This window comes from Beta vulgaris, chromosome 7 (genome assembly GCF_026745355.1).
Source record: "Beta vulgaris subsp. vulgaris cultivar EL10 chromosome 7, EL10.2, whole genome shotgun sequence".
In the NCBI taxonomy this organism is placed as follows: domain Eukaryota; kingdom Viridiplantae; phylum Streptophyta; class Magnoliopsida; order Caryophyllales; family Amaranthaceae; genus Beta; species Beta vulgaris.
Window position 1 is genome coordinate 21,971,334 of NC_079208.1, and position 23,083 is coordinate 21,994,416.

Sequence of the window (23,083 nt, forward strand, 5' to 3'; positions counted from 1 at the left end):
AAGGTGGGTCGCCCGAGAATGACATTGTATGCTGTCAGATCTCGCACTACTAGAAACTAAACAAAGAGTGTTCTGGCCGCTTCCTTGTCTCCAACTCTGACGGGTAGGGTAACCGTTCCCATAGGATGGATTACCTCTCCCCCCACCGAAACCAATGATCGGGTGATTTACTGGAACCAATTCATTCTCATCAAACTTTAATCTTGAAAGACAATCTGCGCTGATGATGTCGGTGGAACTTCCTGTATCAATCAGGATTCGTCGCACTCTGAGATTAGCAATCTTCATTTCCACCACCAGCGGGTCGTCATGAGGGGTTCTTAACTTTCCCCGGTCCTGCTCACTAACCACTATCTTGGGAAAAGGATCAGCCTCAGCTTGATTGGTGAGCATCACCTGGCTGAGCTCCCTTAGATAATTCTTATGGCTGCGAGTAGTAGGACCACCAGCTGCGAATCCCCCAGAGATTACCATTACAACATCCTCATTACTGTTGTCGCCATCAATGTTTCTTCCTTGACGATTATCTTTTTTCTGGAATTTCCTTCCTGACGGAGGTAGGTATTTGTTCATCTTACCCTTTCGGGCCAAATCCTCCAATGCTCTCTTGAGATGCTTGCATTCATTCGACTCATGACCACAGTCTTTGTGGAGATGACAGTATTTACTCTTATCTCTATTTCTGTAAGATGTTTTCATCTCTGCCGGCGCCTTCAGCTCATGTTGATCCTTTATCTCCATAAGTATGGAATACTAATCCTTGTTAAACTCTATGTGTTCAACTGAGGCCGCTGGTTCGGATTTCCTACTCCTCTTAGACGAGGTGGTCAACGAAGTCATCGCCCAAGTTTCAGCTTTCTTGGGCGGATTCTTTTTTGGCTGAACAGCCTCTTCAATTTTCTTCACCTCCGGTTATTTTTCCTCAGCACAAACCTCCGTGGCATGGATAAAAGCTTCGGCCTCTCTCAAGGCCTCTGTCAAGGTGGTGATTTTCTTCTTAACCAAATCGAACTTAAAGCTTTCGGGTCTCAAACCTCTGATAAAGGCGTCAAATGCCACTCCGACATTCAGATCCTAGATCTGCAACACCTCCAGATTGAATCTCTTAACATAACTTCTTAAAGCTTCTTTTGGGCCTTGAACCACCTTACCCAAGTGCATCCTTGTTTTTTGTTCTTGACGGTTAGCCACAAAGTAACTGGTGAACAAGATACTAAGCTCACTGAAATTGTTTACTGAGTTAGGTGGCAAATTGTTCAACCATTTCTGAGCTACTCCCTTCAATGTAGCTGGGAAATTCTTACACCAAGTAGCATCGTCCACTCCTTGGAGATACATCTGATGCTGATAGGCTGATAGATGATCGTCTGAATCTGTTGTTCCATCAAAAGGTTCGATCGTCGGGAGCTTAACCTTTGGGAAAGGTGGAGACTCCATGATCCTGGCCGAAAAGGGGGTCGGCCAGTTAATCTGAAGTGCCCCAGCCTGACCCTGAGTGGGTATGTGCTCCCGGTGGTACTCCTTCAATACCGGATTCGAAGAGGTGTCAGCCAAAGCTTGGCGCCTATACACCATCGACTGTAAAACTGTCTTTTCTTGCCTTGGCTAAAAAGCTGAAGGTCCATGACTTCGTCCTGCTGTTCTGGACGGAAGCCTCAACGACGGGTCCTTCATATAAGGAGTGGAACCAGAGGCTAAACGCTGCTGGGCTATAGCTCTCTTGGCTTCCAGATACTCCCTCGCACCCGTCTCTATTTTGTGGCCGGTAGGGGGAATATTATCTCCTGGACGGACTAGCAGTTTCCAGTCCATCTTTTTGCGCGACTCACTTACAACCGACTTTTTCCCTTTTGTCAACGCCTTGGACAGTTCTGGCCGAGGAGGCCTACTGGTACCCGGCCGGCCTTCTTGAGACTTCCCTCTGACGGGTGCAGTAGTTTCTCTTCTTGGACTGATTTGAAAGAACAACATATTGTTTTTGATCTGCTCTTCCATGACAGCGGACATCCTTGTTTGAAAGTCATTTAAGACGTTCTCCAGGTGACCAGCTGTCACTGGTCGATCAAGGTTTTCCTGAATAACAGGGTTCCTACTCCCTCTAGCAAGACGGTCGAGAGCATAAGGCATGTCTCGTCCTCGCGGTGGCCTTTTATCGTCAACCGCATCCTCTACCTGAATTCTAAAACTTCTATTCCTTGCTACATTTGATGACTGACAATCCGTCATTATTGCGTCTTCCCACAGACGGCGCCAAATGTTATGTTAAGTATAAACTAGTAATTCAATACAACAACTCCCGAAGATAGGTTCTAAACTTGGACACTTGTGCAAAAATGATTAGACACGGATCCTGATACTGAACTCCGACCAGCAACCTGCAAAAAGGGAACCACCCTGGAGGTTTGGGTGGTATTTCCCCCTCCGATGCTTAAGTCAGATATCGGGGATATGAAGGAACTTTTAGAGAGAGAAAGTATAGAGAGAGAGAGAGAGTTTATGGCAGAATAACAGTACTAGGCTCTAAAAAATGTACCTTTCCACTGATTTCTAGGACTATTTATACTGTTTGAAATGACTGTTGTAACTTGATGTCACCCTAATTTGGGAGCATCTGATTGGCTAATCAGTAGAATGGTGACACGTGGCAAGTGTTGATTGGTCAGTACACCTCACCTTTATGCAGAAATATAGGTTTGTCTTATCTGGGCCTAAGTACAGAGTTGGGCCATCAGGGTGGTTTTAGTATGCATTTTACTCAGCATTTTGTACCTTAGCCCACATAATCTTCTTACTCATGTACTTTATTCTCAAAAGCTTGTGCCACATGTAAGGCTAGGCTTAGATGAAGTCGTGTGCCAACTTGGTAACCTTAGATTTTTAGGCTACAACAGAAGTTATAGATATTAATTAAGGATTAAGGAAATTAGAATGTTAAAGGTTGATAATTTGTGAATCGGGAATTACTTACGATTATGTTTTTATAGTTTAGATTAGTCTAACATTGGTTATTGATTATCAAGGTTATTGTGAGGTGGTTGTTGGAGGATGGCTATGTAGACGTATATAATTCAAGATGATATGGAAAATCAAGTAATGATGCTTAGAGGTTTCGCATAATTGTTATAGAGTTGATGTAACCTTTAGGTTCCGCATTATATATTTAAATGCTCCTGTGTGCGTTATATGAATATTAGATATCATATATCGTTTATAGTAATGCCCATGATTATAGATGCATCTCTATGAGTTAGTTGTGAATTGCTATTGGATTATTATAAAAGTATTCTTTTTGTTCTGTTATTGGAGTTTTTCGAAAATACTATGTTTCTTAAAATACGTTTTGGTATGATAATGAGGAAATGATTTCGAAATTATATTAGCTGGCCTAGTTTATGAACTAAGATCGAGGGAAATGATTCAGATATGAGTTAAGACCAGATAAGGTCAAATATTGTGTTATGTTTTGAGTACTGAGGTTTAAAGTACAAATCATTAAATATCTTATTTTATAAATATGAAAGTGAGGCATGAACATGCACCCCGAGTTAGGGCGGGTAGAGTCCCTAGCTCTTGCCTTCCAGGAAAGACGAATTCCTGGCGTTATAGGACATGTCTGGTTAAGTCTTGCAAGCAGAAAAATAAAAGGTGCGGTGACGACCCTCAATAGTTTGGGGACAGGTGGTACCACGTGGTACCCCTCTCCACTCGCGTTCATGCCAAACGATCTGATTTTGTGAAAATATAGTAACTGAGTTGATAGGTTGATTAAATGATAATATAGAAACATGTCATTATTGAGAGTCACCTTATGGTGTTTGTTACTATGTGATTGATGATGTATTATGGAACGTGAAATTCAGAAATGTAATATGTATTCTCAACAAGAATATTGTTGTTATGTATGCTATGATTGGTGTAATTGTTGAACTTATGTTGATTGTGTGAGAGTCGTTTTCAAGTAAAAACCACCAAAGCATGTGTTACTCTTGTTTACGGGTTAGTACTCAGATTTGTTGATGTGTATATGGTGTTTTGTCATTTCTGTGGCCTGTCACTTGGTGGGTGGCAATATCTTAAATGTTTCAGGTTGAAGCCGTGAGTTATTCTTTTGCAAGTTGAAGCTGATACAAGCTGGAGCAGTATTGTAGTTGCTATAGAAGTGAGGACGCTTGACTTTGCAATAGTTAATTGCTTATTTTCTATCATCTATTTCTACATTTAAGAGTCGCTAGTTAGTGCTCCTAATTCTCTATTGGTTGTTGCTCTGCGAAAGCGTTGAGGTTGTTAGGCTTTGGAAATATTTTATAAAATGAAATTGTAGCAGGTTCCACACTCTCCGATTTTCTGTAGAAATTTATGAGAATAAAGTCTGAGAATCAGAGCGTAGTTATAATAGTTAATTTATTTGAATAGAGTTGGGAATTGACTTCCACACTCTCCGATGTGGTTCGGTGAGTGTGATGGTAATAGTCCGAGTTACCTCGATTAGTGTCTCTTTCGCTGTGCTTAATCCTTTGTAAGCTGGTTGGGAAATTCGGGTATTTCTCGTTTTAGCGTTGTCCTATTTTCAAAGGAAACTCAGCCGGATTTTCTGTTGAAATTCATGAGAATAAAGTCTGAGAATCAGAGCGTAGTTGTAATAGTTAATTTATTTGAATAGAGTTGGGAATTGAGTTCCACACTCTCCGATGTAGTTCGGTGAGTGTGATGATAATTGTCCGAGTTACCTCGACTAAAGTCTCTTTCGCTGTGCTTAATCCTTTGTAAGCTGGTTGGGAAATTTGGGCTGTTACAAGACTACTTCACAAAATAGGTAGAGGCTGAAGCAGTGAGAGGAATCACCACTAAGGACGTCAAGGGGTTCGTTTGAAAGAATCTCATTACAAGGTTTGGGATGCCTCAGTTTATTGTTTTCGACAATGGACCACAATTTGAAACGCCCAAGCTTCGAGAATGGCTGGCTGATCAAGGAATTAAAGCCCACTTTGCTGCTGTTGCCCATCCAAAACGCAAATGGACAAGTTGAAGCCTTCAACAAAATTTTATTAACAAGGATTAAAAAGAAGCTAGACAATGCTAAAGGATTGTGAATAGAAGAGTTACAGTTGGTTCTTTGGTCAATCAGAACAACCGCCAAGCACTCAACTGGGGAAACTCCATTTATGCTCGTCTATGGATCAGAAGCCGTCCTCCCTATTGAAATGGAAGTGCCAACTCTGCGAGTTATGATTATTTCTGAAGATGCTAACTGGGTTACTCTCCGGACGGCCTTGGAACAGGTTCTTGAAGTAAGGGGCAATGCTCTGTTGAGAATGCAACTTTATAAATTAAGAATGGCTCGAGAATTTAACAAACGGGTGGCAAGGCGGCCTCTGAAGAAGGGAGACACCGTCCTGAGCAAAATGGAAGCGGTCGACCGGGCTAAAGAAATGGGTAAGCTCACTCCAAACTGGGAAGGACCTTATAAGATAGTCCAGGAAGTTCAGAGTGGTACCTTTCGTCTGGAGCATATGGACGGTCGTTCTTTTACCAGGACGTGGAACTCATAAACTTTGAAGAAATATTTTATGTCACATAGCTGAAGAAGTGTAATTTTTTGCTAACTAGGTGCTATAAGCACATTAATGAAAAAGAAGATATATATACTTATATCTTGGCTCTCAGTCAAGCAAAATTCATATAATAGAAGTCTACTTCTCTCTTATGACCATCTCTTTATTTGTTATGTATGGTTTATTTAATTGTTCAAATATACATATTATCGGCCAAGCCGACATCCAAAGCAGAAAGACAAATACAAACACTCTCTATTAGGAGATCGGCCAACATGTCAAAATCCTATAAGGATAGTACATGACGAAGGCTTATTATAAGTTGGCTTAAAGAGTTAACATCTCCTAAATAGAGGCGACTGGAATTAGGACGTTTTACTAAAAATGTCCTACTTTCCAAAAATAACTCACTGAGATAACAACCTTAGTAAAGGAAAGAGTTATTTCAAATTTTAACAAGGATGGACGAATTGCCCAAATTTTAACATCTCCTATCTTGCCTAAGTATATTATGGTCATTCTCCTTCTTGGATCAAAGAAAGGTTGTTGAAACATCTTCGTCCAAGAAGGGGGCATATGGGCTAAATATACTACCACAGATAACAAAGTCCTCTTGCAAAGAAACTTTGGTATAATAACTGATAAATGTACTAAGTAAAAAATAAAGAAGCCTTCAGCCAAACACTATTGGAAAAAATCCTTGTGCTACTTATTAAGTGCTTTGGTTGATTAATCAACCGGAGCACTTATTCACAAGTGCTCCGGTTGACTAATCAACCCAAGCACTTGTGAAATAAGTGCTCCGGTTGATTAATCAACCCAAGCACTTGATTGGACTCTGATTTTCCCTCCCAAAAAGAAGTAATTAATTTTCGACTCTTTCTAATCAAGGCCACTTCTCCCTCCCTCCCAATTACTTCCCTCAATTGGACTCTCTCAATAGAACCCTTACTCGCGTCGTTCCTCCTTCGCACCCTCGTCCTTCGCTTCCGCCGTCCCTCCCTCCGCCGTCCCTCGCTCTCTCAGTCATCTCTGTCGACCTCGCAATTGGTTCACTCACGCTATGGAATTCGCTGCGTGAAAGTTACTCCATCGATGAAGTTACGAAACTAGTTCTTGGTCGTGACTCGTACCACCACCATGGATGAGAACTCAAAGGTCGTCGAAGTCCGACCTCCCTGGTTGTTCCATCAATGGGGACACTCCTTAACTCCAATCTACCAAAATACAGTAAAACTCTATCTTTTTTTCTCTGAATAAATTGTTGCGATTTTTCATGTTTCTTGCGATTAATTTTTAAGATCTGTTTCTGTCTAGAAATTAAGGGTTCAGATTCCTTTGCTTAGGGAGTACCGGGTCAGATTCGAATGTCCTGAGTTCAAAGTCCGTACGCCGGAATCCTGCAAAAGTAACGGTTAGACTGCCCCGGGGGTTGTTCCGGGATCGCCTCTCCGACGCTCAAGTCAGTGATCAAGCTTAGAGAGATAAAGTCTAGAGAGAGATGCTCTGGTTTGTTAGGTAAGAATTCAATACCTTCTCATTGATGAGGGGGTTGAGTATTTATAGTGCTTTGGATATCCCAACTGTAGGCCAGCTGGGGGGCACTGACAGCTGGAATGCACCATCACAGGTGGGGCCCACTGGAGGCTCTAAGGCATTTATTGGGCTGGATTATCCTTGGTGAGCTTAAACCAGGAAATAAGCCCAAACAATTAGCCCCACGCCAGGAATGGGAAATATCGAGGCCCTGCTGAAATCTTTCCCGTTTGTGGCGGAACCTAGCCAGTTTGGAACCCAGGTTGCCCTGCTTCTCAGGCAGGAAAGGAGGGCGCGTGCCGACCCAGTCTCCTCAAGGAGGAGGGAGGCAGGAGTGCCGACCCGGTCTCCTCGAGGAGAAGGGTGGCTTGAGTGCCGACCCGGTCTCCTCAAGGAGAGGGGTGGCTTGAGTGCCGACCCGGTCCCCTCGAGGAGAATGGTGGCTTGAGTGCCGACCCGGTCTCCTCAAGGAGAGGGGTGGCTTGAGTGCCGACCCGGTCTCCTCGAGGAGAAGGGTGGCTTGAGTGCCGACCCGGTCTCCTCAAGGAGAGGGGTGGCTTGAGTGCCGACCCGGTCTCCTCAAGGAGAGGTGTGGCTTGAGTGCCGACCCGGTCTCCTCAAGGAGAGGGGTGGCTTGAGTGCCGACCCGGTCTTCTCCAAGAAAGGTGGGATTAGTGTACGGCTCGGCCTAGGGACCAATGAGTTCCATGGTTGTCCGAGCCGGTATTCTCATTCGCTTAGTCAGCCAAGGAGGGCCTCCTTAGGCCGAGCCGGTTGGACGCGGCTCGGATGAGGGGCCAATGAGCCCCATGCTTGTCCGAGCCGGTGCCTGCTCTCGCTAAGTCAATCTGGGACTTAGGAGACTTACTCAACCAAGGAGGAGTGCCTCCAAGGGCCGAGCTAGGTGGACGCGGCTCGGATGAGGGGCCAATGAGCCCATGTTTGTCCGAGCCGGTGCCTGCTCTCGCTAAGTAATCTTGGGACTTAGGAGACTTACTCAACCAAGGAGGAGTGCCTCCAAGGGCCGAGCTAGGTGGACGCGGCTCGGATGAGGGGCCAATGAGCCCCATGCTTGTCCGAGCCGGTGCCTGCTCTCGCTAAGTCAATCTGGGACTTAGGAGACTTACTCAACCAAGGAGGAGTGCCTCAAGGGCCGAGCTAGGTGGACGCGGCTCGGATGAGGGCCAATGAGCCCCATGCTTGTCCGAGCCGGTGCCTGCTCTCGCTAAGTCAATCTGGGACTTAGGAGACTTACTCAACCAAGGAGGAGTGCCTCCAAGGGCCGAGCTAGGTGGATGCGGCTCGGATGAGGGGCCAATGAGCCCCATGCTTGTCCGAGCCGGTGCCTGCTCTCGCTAAGTCAATCTGGGACTTAGGAGACTTACTCAACCAAGGAGGAGTGCCTCCAAGGGCCGAGCTAGGTGGACGCGGCTCGGATGAGGGCCAATGTGCCCCATGCTTGTCCGAGCCGGTGCCTGCTCTCGCTAAGTCAATCTGGGACTTAGGAGACTTACTCAACCAAGGAGGAGTGCCTCCAAGGGCCGAGCTAGGTGGACGCGGCTCGGATGAGGGGCCAATGAGCCCCATGCTTGTCCGAGCCGGTGCCTAAGGTTTTGGACCACTGGCTGAGGTGACCGAGTGGATAACCTTGAGCTGATGAACTGGCAATACTGAGTGGTGAACTTAATAGTTTCTTGGGAACCCAAATGCCACGTGGCAACGGTGGATTATTGGGGTGCTTGAAAACATGGTGGCGATTCAACTTCTGGTTAATCATGACTTTTATGACGATTGACATTCCGAGGGGTTGTGCCTGTTGAACAGTTTTGGGCACTTAGGAAGCCCATTAAGGTGTTGAAGACACAAGGCCCGGTCCAAGAGGTGACGTGGAGCACGGGGACCGAGGATTTTGCCTATAAGTAGGAGAGAGGGGAGAGATTTTTGTCACTTTTACAATTCTCTCTCTCTCTCTAAATTTGAGTTTTCTGCTCTCTCTCTCTCTACTTTAGAGTATTTTCTCTCTCTAAGTCCGAGCCCCATCTTCTTCGTCCGACCAGGTACGACTTGTTTTGTTTTTTCGCTAAGTTTTTCTTCTCTTTCTTTTAATAAAATCGGCCGACCCCTTCTGTTGATAAATAATGGGGAGCTCGTCCGAGTCAGTGACACCCCTCCTCACCTCCTTATAATTTAGCCGAGGAAGTGAGGGGTATGGGAATGGTATTGGTGTCAACTTTAATAAGTTGCCCGGATCCCTCGGCTGTGCCTGAGGCGCTTTCCCTCCCAAGTACTCCTTCGCAAGCCGAGGAGGAGGAGGCCGAGGGAGCCATCCCCCTACCCTGGGAGGTGTCCCTGGCCTATCCTTCTTCGAGGAGTTACTTAGACAGATTTTGTCTGATGGTGTAGTTAGGATAGCTATGCCGGGAGAGGAAGGCGAAGCGTCTACGTCCGGGAGGCTCGTATATCCGGAGCTTGATCCGAAGGGCGGACCGGGAGCAAAGTTTCCACTTCCGTCCTTAATAAAAGTTTGCTAGAAGATGCTCGAGGCCAAGCGGCCAAATTTCAAATAAAGGACCCTATATACTTGTCCGACCCGATGCTAACCATACCATCTTATCTCCACCGCCGGGATGCACGGCATTTTATTACAAGGCAATGGAACTAGGTCTAAGATTCCCGCTGACCCATTTGAGAAAGACCTTCTGAACGCCTACAACTTGTGCTTGGGTCAGCTTTCCCCAAACTCTTGGGGCGGCATTTTAGCGGTTCAAGTGATCTGTGACATCATCGGTGTCAAACCGACCCTGACCCTTTGGCGGCATATGTACAAATTGTTCGAAATGCCAGCCGGGGATCATGGTCCGGGCTGGTGGTGCTTTCAGGCTCGGCGGGGCTACCGTACCGTCCTTGATCTCCCTACTTCTCAAAAGGGGTTCCGCCGAGGGTTCGCCTTTGTGTATTATGGTGGGGAATGGGGCATCCCCACCGTGCCCCCGCCATCCGAGCCAAACCATTGTTTGAACTTCAAGGTGCCAGAGCTATCCGACGAGGAAGCTGTAGCCGCCATCTACTTTCAACTGGAGGCTAAGATAGTCGATGGTGCGAGGTGTTCGTAGCGGGGAACTGGCTCCCGAGCTGAAATGTTCAAGAACGAGCACTTCCTCGCCGCATTCGGCCTGAGTCCGGCCTTTCCCAAGGGTAATTCGGCAAAAGGGGGTCCGGTTGACTTATATTTATGCTTCTTTGATATTTTGCTCTAACTCTTTTTCCTTTTGCAGAAGCCTCCCTAGCCTTTCTCAAAGAGACCGACTCAGAGATGGCTGAACGATTGACCTCTGCTGCACTGAAGGCGGCTCGGATTAGGGCCGAGATGAAGGCCAACAAGATCAACAAGCCCTCGAAGCCAAAAGTGAGAACCCTTTTACTTCCGACCCGGTTTAGCTTTAGGTTTTTCAATTTCTCACCAACTTTTAATATGTTTTGCAGGATCCTTCCAACCCTAAACCGAGGAAGCGCAAGGAGCGCACCGAAGAGAGGGTGGAAATGACGGAAAAGGCTTTGGCGAAGGCCCGAGCCGAGCAGGAGGCTGCCGCCAAGAAGGCAGAAAGGATCCTTCTATCGAGGTGAATAGTCCTCGACCCGATTCAGGAGGTGGGGGACACATGTCTCGGTCCACCCTTCAGATTTCGAGCCTGTTCGGAGTCCGGGGTACGAACCGGGGGCCTCTCACCATTCTCCGACCGAGCGCTCTTTATCCGAGGCACCGGTCCCGTTTACGCAAATGTCCAAGACGGACAAGAAGAAGAGGATCTCCGACGCACTGGAGATCCTATGACTCAAACTGACCGGGACCACATCAACGAGGTCAACCCGAGGAATGAGTCGAGTGAGCTCTTCCGCTCTTGGATGGACGTGAGTGAACTTTTCTCCGCCTTTTACTTGCTTTTTTATTGGCCAACTTCTAATTGTTGTTTATTGTTCTGCAGTTTTCCATCCGATGACTAAAGTGGCCGAAGACCGGCTCGCCCTGGTACAAGAGGTCTCGGACCTGAAGCAGGCGGCTCGGTCGCATTTGATGAGTGTACCAGGCCAAGGAGGCCAAACGGTTGGCCGAGCTGCGCTTGGAGGAGGCCAACAAAAAAATCGAGAAGGGCGAGGCGACCTGGAAGCAAGAGAGGGAGGAGTGGCAGATCGAAAGGACCAATCTCTCTCTTGCCAAGGAAAACGCTGAGTCCGCCAAAGCTACGGCCGAGACCAAGCAGGCTCAGGCCGAGAAGGAGCTGGAGGAGGTCCGGCTCAAACTTTCAACAGCCGAGGCTCAACTGAAAGAAGCCCAAGCGGCCGTTTCTCGCTCTCAGGAGGAGTGGTTCCAAGCTTGGCAGAAGTCGGATGACTGTACCGATTTCTGTGCCGACGTGGGCCAGTCTTCCCATAAGATAGGCGAGGACGAGGCGCTTGTAGGCTTAAGGTGGCCTTTGCTGATTCCTGTCCCGGGCCGACTGGAATTCAGTCTGGTCTCGCTACCAGGAGCTGGCCGATGCCGAGGCAGCGAGATTAAGGCCAGATGGCTGAAGAGATGAGCTCGGACAGCGACTCTGACTCGATGATGGGAGGAAGATGCTGGAGCACCGAGCCACCTCCACCAGAGCAACCTGCGGCCGAGCAACCTGCCACTGGTCCTTCTACTTAGCTTCCTTAGGATTTTTTTTTCTTAGCTTTGGCCTTGTCGCCCCTTTTAGCTTTTCTGCTTTCCGACCCCCACTTTTGTAAACTTTTGGTTGTATTTTACAACTTTTAATCAATTGGAATACAACTACTATTTTGCAACTCGTCATTTGTCGCATATTTTTCGTTATTTGCAATATTATAACCTTCAATAGACAATAAACTGGTTAAGTTTTGCTTGCCTTTTTGTTCAAAATAGACTGGTTAAGTCTCTTTCATTTCTGGGGTATAAACCGACTTGATACATGGACTGGTTAAGTCCGAGTTACAATTGATTTGTTTGCTAAACCGACCAAGTACTGCTGGCCTTACATCATGCCCCTAGTGCAAGTAACGAAAAAAAGTTACACATAGAATCTTTTGAGATTTCTAGGTTCCAAGGCCGAGCCAGAGGGACCCCTTCGGGAGATTCGAGTCGGAATGTCCCTGGCTTGATGATTTCTGTAACTTGTAAGGGCCGTCCCAATTTGCCCCCAACTTCCCTTTGAGATGGGAAAGTCCAGTGGCTTCGACCTTTCGGACGACCCAGTCCCTAGACTGATTGGCCGAGGCTTTACTCGCCGTTAAAATGCCTTGTGATTCTTTGCTTGTACCGGATGGCTTTGAGCAAGGCATTGCCTCGGGTTTCTGGCAATAGGTCTAAGTTGATGGGCTTTTCTTCTTCATTTGGTCGAACTCATAGAATGTCATCCGAGGGGAAGGAATTCCCACCTCGACCGGAAGGACAGCCTCGCTTCCATAGACCAAGCCGAAAGGGGAGTGCCCCGTGGCTCTTTTACCGTTGTTCGAGCCGACCAGAGTACTCCAGGTAGGTCGTCACCCAGCCCTTTAGCGGATCAAGGGACTTCTTGATACCCTTCAGGACAATTTTATTAGCCGACTCGGCTTGCCCATTGGTCTGAGGGCGGGAGACCGCTGAAAACCTTGTTTGAATGCCGAACCGGGCACAATATTCTCGAGTCGGCCCACTGTTGAACTGCGGCCATTGTCTGATACCAAGGCTCTTGGAATTCCGAACCGGGTAATGATGTTCCTCCATATGAACAACTGAACCTGCTTGTCAGTAATTGACGCCAGTGGCTCGGCTTCGGTCCACTTGGTGAAATAATCAATTGCCACAATTAGGAACTTCCTTTGCCCAGAAGCCGGGGGAAAAGGTCCGAGCAGGTCCATGCCCCACTTGTCGAAAGGCAGGACTGCTTGAATGGTGGTGAGGGGAGTGGCCGGCGCCCTCGGTATGTCCGAGTGAATCTGGCAGGAGGGACACCGTCGGACTAAGTCCGAGGCATCAGCCTTTAAGGTAGGCCAATAGTACCCTGCTCTTAGCGCCTTTCCGGCTATAGTCCGACCCCCTTGATGGCTTCCACAGGCTCCTTGGTGTATTTCTCGGAGGACATAGTTTCCTTCCTCGGGAGTTATACATTTGAGGAGGGGATGAGTGAAAGACTTTTTATAGAGCTGCCTTTCATGCCAAAGGAACCAACCAGACTTTGCTTAACCGGTCGGCTTCTTTGGGATCACTGGGTAAGGTCCCGTCTCGCAAGTACTCCACAATTTCCCTCATCCAGTTTGAGGATCGATTGAGTACGAGCTGCTCTTTAGCATTTATGCTAGGTTCCTTCAACACTTCCCAAGTAATGGTTCTGGGGGCCGACCCTCAGCAGAACTAGCCATCCGAGCCAGTGCATCGCCTGCTGATTTTCCGAGCGAGGAATGTGGGTGATCCGGAATCCGGACAACCTTGCAATGACAGCTCGGGCTTTGGCCAAGTACATCCTCATGTTGTCCTCCTTGGCCTCATAGTCTCCGGAAATCTGACCCACTATGAGTTGTGAGTCGGACTTGGCTATGATGAGGTTGCCTCCAGCTAGGATGCATACTGTATTCCGAGGATGAGAGCCTCATACTCGGCTTCATTGTTAGATCCGAGAAATTCGAACTTAACAGCATATTCAATTTTTTCTCCGACCGGAGGTTTGATGACCAATCCGGCTCCAACCACTCTTTGTGGATGACCATCAACAAGCAATTCCCACTCCTCTTGCGAACCGACCGGGGGTCGAGTTGCGCATTCAGTGATGAAGTCAGCGAGTGCTTGGGCCTTGATGGCTCTTCGGGGCTCGAACTCGAGCCCAAAATCTGCTAACTGGTCTGCCCAATCACTCATCCGACTCGATGATTTCTATTTTCAATAAGCTTCCGGAGCGGTTGTCCGGTTAGGACTTTGATGGGGTGTGCTTGAAAATAGGGCTTGAGCTTCCGGCTGCCATTACCAAGGCAAAACCATTTTCTCAACATCGCTGTACTTCGCCTCGGCCCCCCTATAGGCGTGGCTGATGAAGTAACAGGATGTTGCTTTCCTTCTCGCTCGGCTATCAGGACGGCGCTAAGAGCGTAGTCCGAGACAGCCAAGTAGATAAACAGGGGTTCCCCCGGCAAGGGGGAGATCAGTTTGGGCAAAGATGCCAAGTGATTCTTGAGGTCAGGAAGGCTTGCTCGGCTTCGTCTCCCATGCGAACTCTTTTCGCTTCAGGGCTTTGAAGAACAACAAGCTTTTATCGGCCGACCGGGAGAGGAACCGACCGAGGGCCGCTAAGCAGCCGGTTAGGCGCTGTACTTCCCGAACATTCCGAGGCGATTTCATTTCTAAGACCGCTTTGATTTTGTCCGGGTTGGCCTCTATACCTCTCTCATCACTAGAAATCCGAGGCACTTTCCCCCTTTAACCCGAAGACGCATTTTTTAGGGTTGAGCATCATCGGTATTTCCTTAGGGTGCTCAGCGTTTCTTTCAGATCTCAGGTGATCCGACTGGGCCTTGCTTTTGACATCATATCGTCAACATATACCTCAATGTTCCGACCCAATTGGTCGCTGAAGATTTTGTTACGGTACGCTGATATGTCGCCCCGGCATTTTTGAGGCCGAATGGCATCATTTTGTAGCAGTAGACACCCTGAGGAGTGATGAACGCGTATGAACCCTATCCTTCTCGGCCATGGGAATTTGATGATAGCCGGCATTTGCATCCATGAAGCTGAGAAGGGCGTGCCCTGCCGTTGAATCGACCAGCCTATCGATCTTTGGCAAAGGGTGATTGTCTTTTGGGCAGGCTTTGTTTAAGTCGGTGAATCGACACACATTCGCCATGCCCCACTCGGCTTTTTGACCAAAACCACTTGGCCAGCCATTCCGAGTATTGACACTCTTCTATGAAACCCGCTCGAGCAGCTTCTTGACTTCTGCTGCTGCCGCGGCATTTCTTTCGGGACCTTGGTGCCTGAGCTTCTGCTTGATAGGTCTGAACCCCTCTTTGATGTTAAGCTCATGGCACATGATTTTCGGGTCGAGCCCCGGCATTTCTGTGGCCTCATAGGCAAAGACATCTTGGTACTCCGTGAGCACTTGGATGATATCTTGCCTTGTTTGCGGGTCCATGGCCTTGCCTACCCTGACAGTCCGACCGGGGTCCTGGCCGATCGCGACTTCTTCGTCCTCTTCGGCTGGTTGAGGACGTTCATATTGCTTGGGGTTTTCAGTTATGATACACCCCGAGGCTCGTTGAGGGCTGACCCCCTTCATACTTTCTTTTTTTCGAGTCCTTTTGGACGTCGTTGTCCGAGTCCTTTTGGACGTCGGTATTTTTGAGGCTATTCACATAGCACTCTCTTGCGGCCTGTTGGTCGCCTTGAATTTTTCCTACCTTCCCGTCATCAGTCTCAAACTGCAAGAGGAGCTGGTAGGTGGAGATGGCGGCCTTGGCCTTGTTTAGCATGGGCCTCCCCATTATTATGTTGTAAGGCAAAGGGATGTCTACCACCAAGAAGTCGATCGGTAGGCTTCTCCCCTTACCCTTTTCACCCATCCGAGTGGGTAATTTTATTGATCCGACCGGGTGGACAGAGTTGCCCCCGAAGCCTATGAGCGGCTGAGCCATGGGGGTAACATCCCGTTCGGTGTACTTCAGCTTTTTGAGGCAGTCAAGGGTGATTATTCAGCGGATGAGCCGCTATCCACCAATACCCTCTTCACCTTTGTATTCGCTACCTTGAGCTCGATGACAAGGGGGTCGTCGTGCGGAACACGCAACGTCCGACTAGGTTCCCCAAATGTCATGACGGGGCAGCTAGCTCGGGGGAGCTGAACATCAAGCACCTGATGTTTAAGGTTCTGGAGGTGAGCCTTGCGCGCTCGGCCGGTTAGGCCTCCCGACGCAAATCCCCAGCGATGACACCAATGAAGCCTTCGGTGTCCCCACTGTTCGACTGACCCACCTTTTGCTTTCCCTTTTCCTCGCTCGAAGCTTGAGGTAGTGGTTGAGCTTGCCCTGGTCGGCCAGACCGTTCAAGGATTTCTTGAGCTCCCGACAGTCGTTGGTGGTGTGACCACATTCCTTGTGGTAGTCACACCACAAACTTTTGTCCCTCCGAGACGATGACGTCCGGATGGGCGTTGGCCTGGGAAGCCAATTTTTGTCCCGGATGCCAAAGTAGATTTCCTTCCGGTTTTTATTGAATCGGGGGTCGTTGCCATTATCAGTGAGCCGATCCCCTCGGCCCCCTGTTCTTTGATGCTTAGGCTGACCCCGTGATTCCCTTCATCCTTCCTTTTCTTGCCAACCTCGTCCGAGTAACGGCAGATATCCGTTGCTTGGATGAATCTTTGGCCCGAGCCATGGCTTCCGAGTAAGTTTTGACTTCATTCTCGGCCAATGACCATCTGAGCCGACCCGGTTGGAGGCCGGACATGAGGGCAGCGAAGGCTACAGCGTCCTGTAGGTCGGTTATTTTGAGAGACTCTTCGTTGAACCTCTTGATGTAGTCCGACAAGGATTCATTCTTGTCTTGCTTCACCCCCATGAGGTGAAGGCTGGTTTTTCTTTGCCTCTTTCCCGCTACGAACTGATGGATGAAGAGGTGCTCCAATATGGCGAAGTCAGTGATGACCCCCGCGGCAGTTCTTGGAACCAATTCAGAGCCAACCCTCTGAGGGTGGTAGGGAAGAAGCGGCACCAAGTGGCCTCGCACTTGTCTGCACGCTCATTTGAGCCTTATAACTAGCCATATGATCGTCCGGGTCGGTTAGGCCCGCAAATGGCTCGATCAGGGGGGTTTTAATTTTACCCGGAGGTTGGGTCCCAGGATTTCCTGACTGAAGGGGATCAGGAACTTGAGCCCTCCTCCAGCTAGCCTAGGGGCTGAGAAGAGCCGAGTCCCCTTGGCCCTCTCGTCATTTGCTTTCTTCCTGAGGAACTCCCGAGCGTCATAGCCTTGGCTGAGGCGCTTCTTGTTGTTAAGGAATCTCGGGCATCTTGGGTTTCCGACCCGCACCCCCCTTGGGGATTTAGATACATGGGTCTCTGCATGCTGACGGGCCGACCCCTGTCGCGCTGACTTTTCTCTTTCCCGGTGGCTCGGGTCTCTCGCATCGGACCGTGGCCGGCTAGGCTGCGGGTCTCGATTAGAACGAGAGTTGTCCCTCTGAGAGCGGACGACCGTGCGCTCCCTGGGTTCATGCTGATTGAGCGGAACGACTTGTTGTGGCTGCCTCTGCTGAACATGGCCATCATGTCCATCATACCCTTTTGGAATGTCTCCTGGAGCTGAGCCGTGATAAGGGCCAGGTCAGACGCGAAGAGCGGCTGAGGCTCCACATGCTGGATATGCTGGGATACTGACCGAGGGTCCAGAGTTTGGACGTAGGTGACCTCCGAGCTGGTGAGGGAGTCGCTCGGCCTCTCGGTTATGCGCAGGCGAATGGCCTCGCTCCGGTCGAGGGACTGGGGGATCCCGATTATGTGCGGGCGAGTGGCCTCTCTCTGGCCGAGAGACCTGCTCGGAGGCTGGCTTGCCGCGAGTGTTTTTGGTTGGTGCCATGGTCAATTGCGTTCTGAGCTGAGTAGCCGAATGAATAAATCTGAGTGAGTGGTGGCGAAGTAACTTTTTGTACTATCCCCACAGACGGCGCCAAACTGTTTCTGTCTAGAAATTAAGGGTTCAGATTCCTTTGCTTAGGGAGTACCGGGTCAGATTCGAATGTCCTGAGTTCAAAGTCCGTACGCCGGAATCCTGCAAAAGTAACGGTTAGACTGCCCCGGGGGTTGTTCCGGGATCGCCTCTCCGACGCTCAAGTCAGTGATCAAGCTTAGAGAGATAAAGTCTAGAGAGAGATGCTCTGGTTTGTTAGGTAAGAATTCAATACCTTCTCATTGATGAGGGGGTTGAGTATTTATAGTGCTTGGATATCCCAACTGTAGGCCAGCTGGGGGACTGACAGCTGGAATGCACCATCACAGGTGGGGCCCACTGGAGGCTCTAAGGCATTTATTGGGCTGGATTATCCTTGGTGAGCTTAAACCAGGAAATAAGCCCAAACAAGATCTATTTCATGTGTGATTATTCAAATTCATGCGATTGATTGATTAATTTTATGCGGCTGTTATTGTATCATTTTTTTGGGATGTTCTTCGTCAAATAAACTTTTGATGAAATCTGGAATGAATAAAATCGCAAGAAATAAGAATTGAGAACTCTGGAGATCTGTCGCTTGGTCTGAAGCTTGTGAGAAATTTCAATTCTTTTGTAAATTGAATAAGTGTTATCATTAGTTATGACTTATGACAAGGGAGAATTATATATTATATATAATTCTAATTATATCTATTAACCATTACTCTATCAACTAAGATTCAGTTCTAGCAACCACCACAAGGTTGTTCTAGTTGAGATATCCAGAGTTAGTAACATAATCATCAACATATTCACCATCCTCATAAGTCATACCTCACCCCAACCAACACAAAGCTTTCCTTATTTTTGTCTTTCTCCTCTTGATTTAAATCTCTTGATATTTGGTCATTTTGAGGTGGGTATTTGGGTATTAAATTGGTAGTGAGGTTAACGTCAAAGATTGCAATGTAATTGTAGATGAACGACATAATTATGTGCTCCAATTGATAAGAGTAAGCTCTTTTGGGACTTGGGTTTTGGTTGCATTTGTGAAACACGTCTTTCCACAAGGAAATGGAGGTGAGAGAGAGAAGGAAGTAGAGAGTGAGGTGTTGGCCAACCTAGTAGTTCCAATTCTTTAATGGTGAACTCCAAGCAGAAAAGATAAAAAGGCATGTCATTTGGGAAAAGTAGATAGTAGAAAATTACTGCTACTTTTTTTTGCTTTCCTCTTAGCACCAATGCCTTGATTTTGGTTTCCCCTATAATGTTTGCATTCTCTAATATGACTTGCGATGAAACTTTCAAGTCCCTGTTTGTCTGGTGAATATGTTTATGCTATTTAGGACGCGTCTTCACCCTTCTTAGATAAATTTTCTATATGCCTGATTAAGAGGGCGGCTATATATTTTGATGTAGTTGTTTTTTCAATTTCGATGCATTATTTTGTGGACACTTTGAGCTATGATCATTGACTTCCTTACATGGTATAAAATAGAAAAGATAAACAAGAAAGTGAGCTTCATAATTGCTTACAGAACTATTTTTCGTATAAAACTAGATTGTGACTAATTAGGATTCTTTTGTCTGATAGCAGTGTGTGTATTTTTTGTAGAAGAAAATGATAGAATTCATGACCAAGTGGGTCTGGTGGGTGATTGAGATCTCTACTCTAATTATTATGTTTCATTGGTTTTCTCTATTTGAAATGGAGGTACAGTAGTTACTGGCATCTTGTAGGAAATGAAACCTTGAATTTTCTCTTCATCCATCAAATTTGTACTATTTTTTCTTTTTTTTCCTCCTTTTTCCTATGAAAAACTGACAGAGGATCAAGTTGGACACCATATATGATTTACCCTTTTCTTGGCTTTTTCTTCACATGAACATTATAGAAAGTTTTTACTATCCCTTTTCTTTTGCTTCCCTCCAAGGCTCTTTCACTTGGTCCATCTAGACATGTTTGATAGGTGCTTTTACAATTTTGCTCCTAACCATGGGAAATTCGCTTTCATTTTCTTGCTAATACATTCTTACATTTTTGTATGCTGTGTGTTTTTCAAGTTAGTTTTTTTCATGTAGCATTGAATAGGTACAACTATCAAGGTTAAGTTCCTCATTGAGCCGAATCTAAGCTATTGTGTGCAACTACTCGCATAAAACATGACTGCTTGACTAACATTGCTTAACAGCTTTATTATCTTTTCCAAAGCTTTAGTTAAGATTTTCATGTCAATTATTAAAATTTTGGCAGAGTTTGTAAGTTGGTATCACTGGAGATTTAGTAAAGAATAACCTCATGTAATAAAGATGCAAAAGACATAACTTCGTGCTCTCATGCTTTGCTGCTGTCATAGAACTGTTGTTTGGTTCTGCTTATCAACATATTGAGCAGGTTTTTAGAGCCTTGGAAGGAGAAGTGTCGCTTTCTGACCTAAATGAAGGAAATAGGACCCGGACAGAGTCCAAACTACAGCTCATATGAAAGCTCAGATTATGATACCTCCAATTACAAGGACGACACAAAGAAATTCAGGCAGATGGTCCTTGCGAGCACAGAGTACGGTAGCAGCGAGTATGGTGGAACGACCAGCGAGTACGGTCTGAACCTTTCTGGTTGGAGTACTGAAGCCCAAAGTCACCAAACGACTCGAGAGATGAAAGGAGATAGTAGAGGTTTCAGTGGAACTTCTTGATTTTCAGTGGAAGCTTAGACATTTCTTCATGTAAACAAGTCCCTGAATCCAGATTGTGAAAAGGAAAATTAAGTGTTTCATAGAAGTATTAGATTGTGAGTGTCACAGTATTCTCACACAATTCTTTTGTTTACTTTTGGGGTATATTCTCTTTACTTACAGTGATGGCTCAAGAGCTATGTTTGCCCCTTCTACTGCTCTTACTCTTTTTATCAGGTATTATCAATTTTCAAGGTTTCTCGTGTTCTTTTAATATTTTGTATCTAGATTCGAATCCATTGTGGGAATACAGGTTGCTTAGAATTGAATGAAAGTAGTTTAGACTAGATGTTTCTTTGAAATCTGGTTTAATGTGTTGGCTTTGTCTGTATTTGGTAGATTGTTATAGTCTCTTCTTCTTGTTTGGAACTTAATCTTAGCTTTATATGATGCAGTTTGGACAGGTGGGTGTGGGTGATAATGCTGACCGCCGCTTTCCTGTGCAAGTTTCGTTTCCCAATGATCAGGCAAATCCTTATGCTTGTTGCTTCCTTTGCTATAAGTCAAACTCATTCTTACCAGGGGGATCTCTGCTTATTAACATCTAATATGTATAATTATAAGCTTATTGACGTTTATAACTATTATAAAAAAGCTCAATGAAGGTGCTGACTGCTGAGGGTCAAGGGTAGGATCTTTTTGGTTGCTAATATAACCTTATTTCCCCCTCTTAATCTGCTATGTTATCTCTCATTAATAGTAATAAGTTCGTAAACTTAAAATTACAACTTCGGGTTACTTGTAGAATTCAACACTGAACTCATGATGTGGCTCATTTTATTCTGAACTCTGAATGACACCTACAGTTTTCTATGTTTTTATTAGTTATTACTTGTAGTTATATGGAGTAGATCAGTTGGGGATGATACATGGTCTACCTAACTTACTTTAAGTTCAGTTAGCTTTGGGTGTGGATCGCACCAATCATTGTGGTGTACCGGTGTGAGATATATTAGTTTTTTTTTACATGTAGGAATGCAATACTTGTGTCTAACTGATGTTCAATATAACTCACATTTCACAAAATGTATATACTTCGATCTTTTTCTTTTCAAATTTTCTATATCTTGTAGCTGATAATGAAGAAAAAGATCGAGGAGGAAATGTTGCATTTGTATGAATTGGACGGGTAAGAGCTATTAGGTGCTTTGTTGCGAGCCTAAACACGTTTTGATGAGGCTGCAGAGCTCTCGGAGTACCTAATTCAGTTGTATCGGGTAACATCTGACAGTGACAAAAGGGAGCCTATTTTAGGTATCAATTGTTAACATATTCTACAAGAGCAATGATAGATTATTCTTGGGAATATTGTAAAGTGGGTTCAGTCTTCTTTTAAGCTTTTATAATTTGTTGAAATACTAGAAACTATGCAGCTTTTTCAAACTTTTTTTTTTCTAATTTCTTAATATAGAAGTATTTAATATTTTATCATGAGATTGGACCCTTTTGCATATCTTAGAGATAAGCTTGTTGTTTTTCATTTTAGAAAATACTTGCTCAATGATAACACTCTTCTTTTATATGATTCCTTCGATTGACTCCATTCTCCATTTATTATGTTGTGGAATGTGTGGGTGCTTATATAACTATATGATTTTGGAAGTTATGTTGACCCTATCTGAGATGCTGGCAATCATTTGATCTATGTTCCCCTGACCCTCTTTTATATTTTTACCGTGTGTGTATGTTTTCGTTTTGAAGTTCTTCTTGCTTTGGGGATGGGTGTGTTTTCAAGTCACAAGAATTAATGGGTGATTAAGAAATCAAGAAGTGATATGTTTTCCTTCCTTAAATGCTGCTTTTATTCTTAAATGTTATCTCAGGGGCAAATAAACAAGTTTATGCTCCAGAGCCTTTTGATGCTGGGTGACTATTGCAGGTAGAAATCACCTTTGATGGTGGAAAAGTTACGGTGTCCACCACTGGTCCTATTGATCCTGATTTGTTCATGTTCTAAAACTTTGGCGTAGTTGTTTTGGATTTGACTTGCTGATACATGTCATTGTTTTGTTTTCTTAATCAATTTAATTCAATTCTAAAAGTGAATGCATTTATGTTAATCAGCACCAGGTTTGGGTAAACTTTTTTGGTGTTGTACTAGTATTGTCATTTTTGTTTGCTATTCTATGATCCCTTGAAGGTTCTTGCCAACTTAGTGATCATCTACTAAATTCAGAAAGACTGAAGTGAATAGCTAATAGGATAGTGTACTTCTGATCTGATGTCATATATGCCCAAAGGCCTACAAAATTTGAAGTAACCAGCCTATTCTTTGAGTAATGAACAAAAAGATTTAAAGTTAACCATTACTCAGTGAGATACATCAATTTTTTTTGTGTTATTCTCTTGTTTTGGTTATTTGTTTGCTTATTATTTCAACTAGTGTTGTTGTTGTTGTATGCTTGCTGTTGTACAACAACAACAACAATTTTTTTTATAAAAAAACATACTTCAAGTGCTCCGGTTGTTACAAAAAACCGGAGCACTTGATTCACAGGTGCTCCGGTTTTCTCTTATCAACCGGAGCACTTGAAGATTTTTTAACATATAAAATTTACAAGTGCTCCGGTTTTTAAGGCAACCGGAGCACT

The 23,083-nt window shown here is 45.7% G+C and overlaps 1 long non-coding RNA gene across 1 annotated transcript; it reads left to right on the forward strand.

The window, feature by feature from the left end:
• Positions 1 to 6,438: 6,438 nt before the first annotated feature.
• LOC104909005 (uncharacterized) lies at positions 6,439 to 21,305 on the forward strand. Its single transcript, XR_008970311.1, has 3 exons — positions 6,439 to 6,782; positions 20,153 to 20,669; positions 20,888 to 21,305. It is a non-coding gene; the product is annotated as an uncharacterized LOC104909005 (long non-coding RNA).
• Positions 21,306 to 23,083: the final 1,778 nt, after the last annotated feature.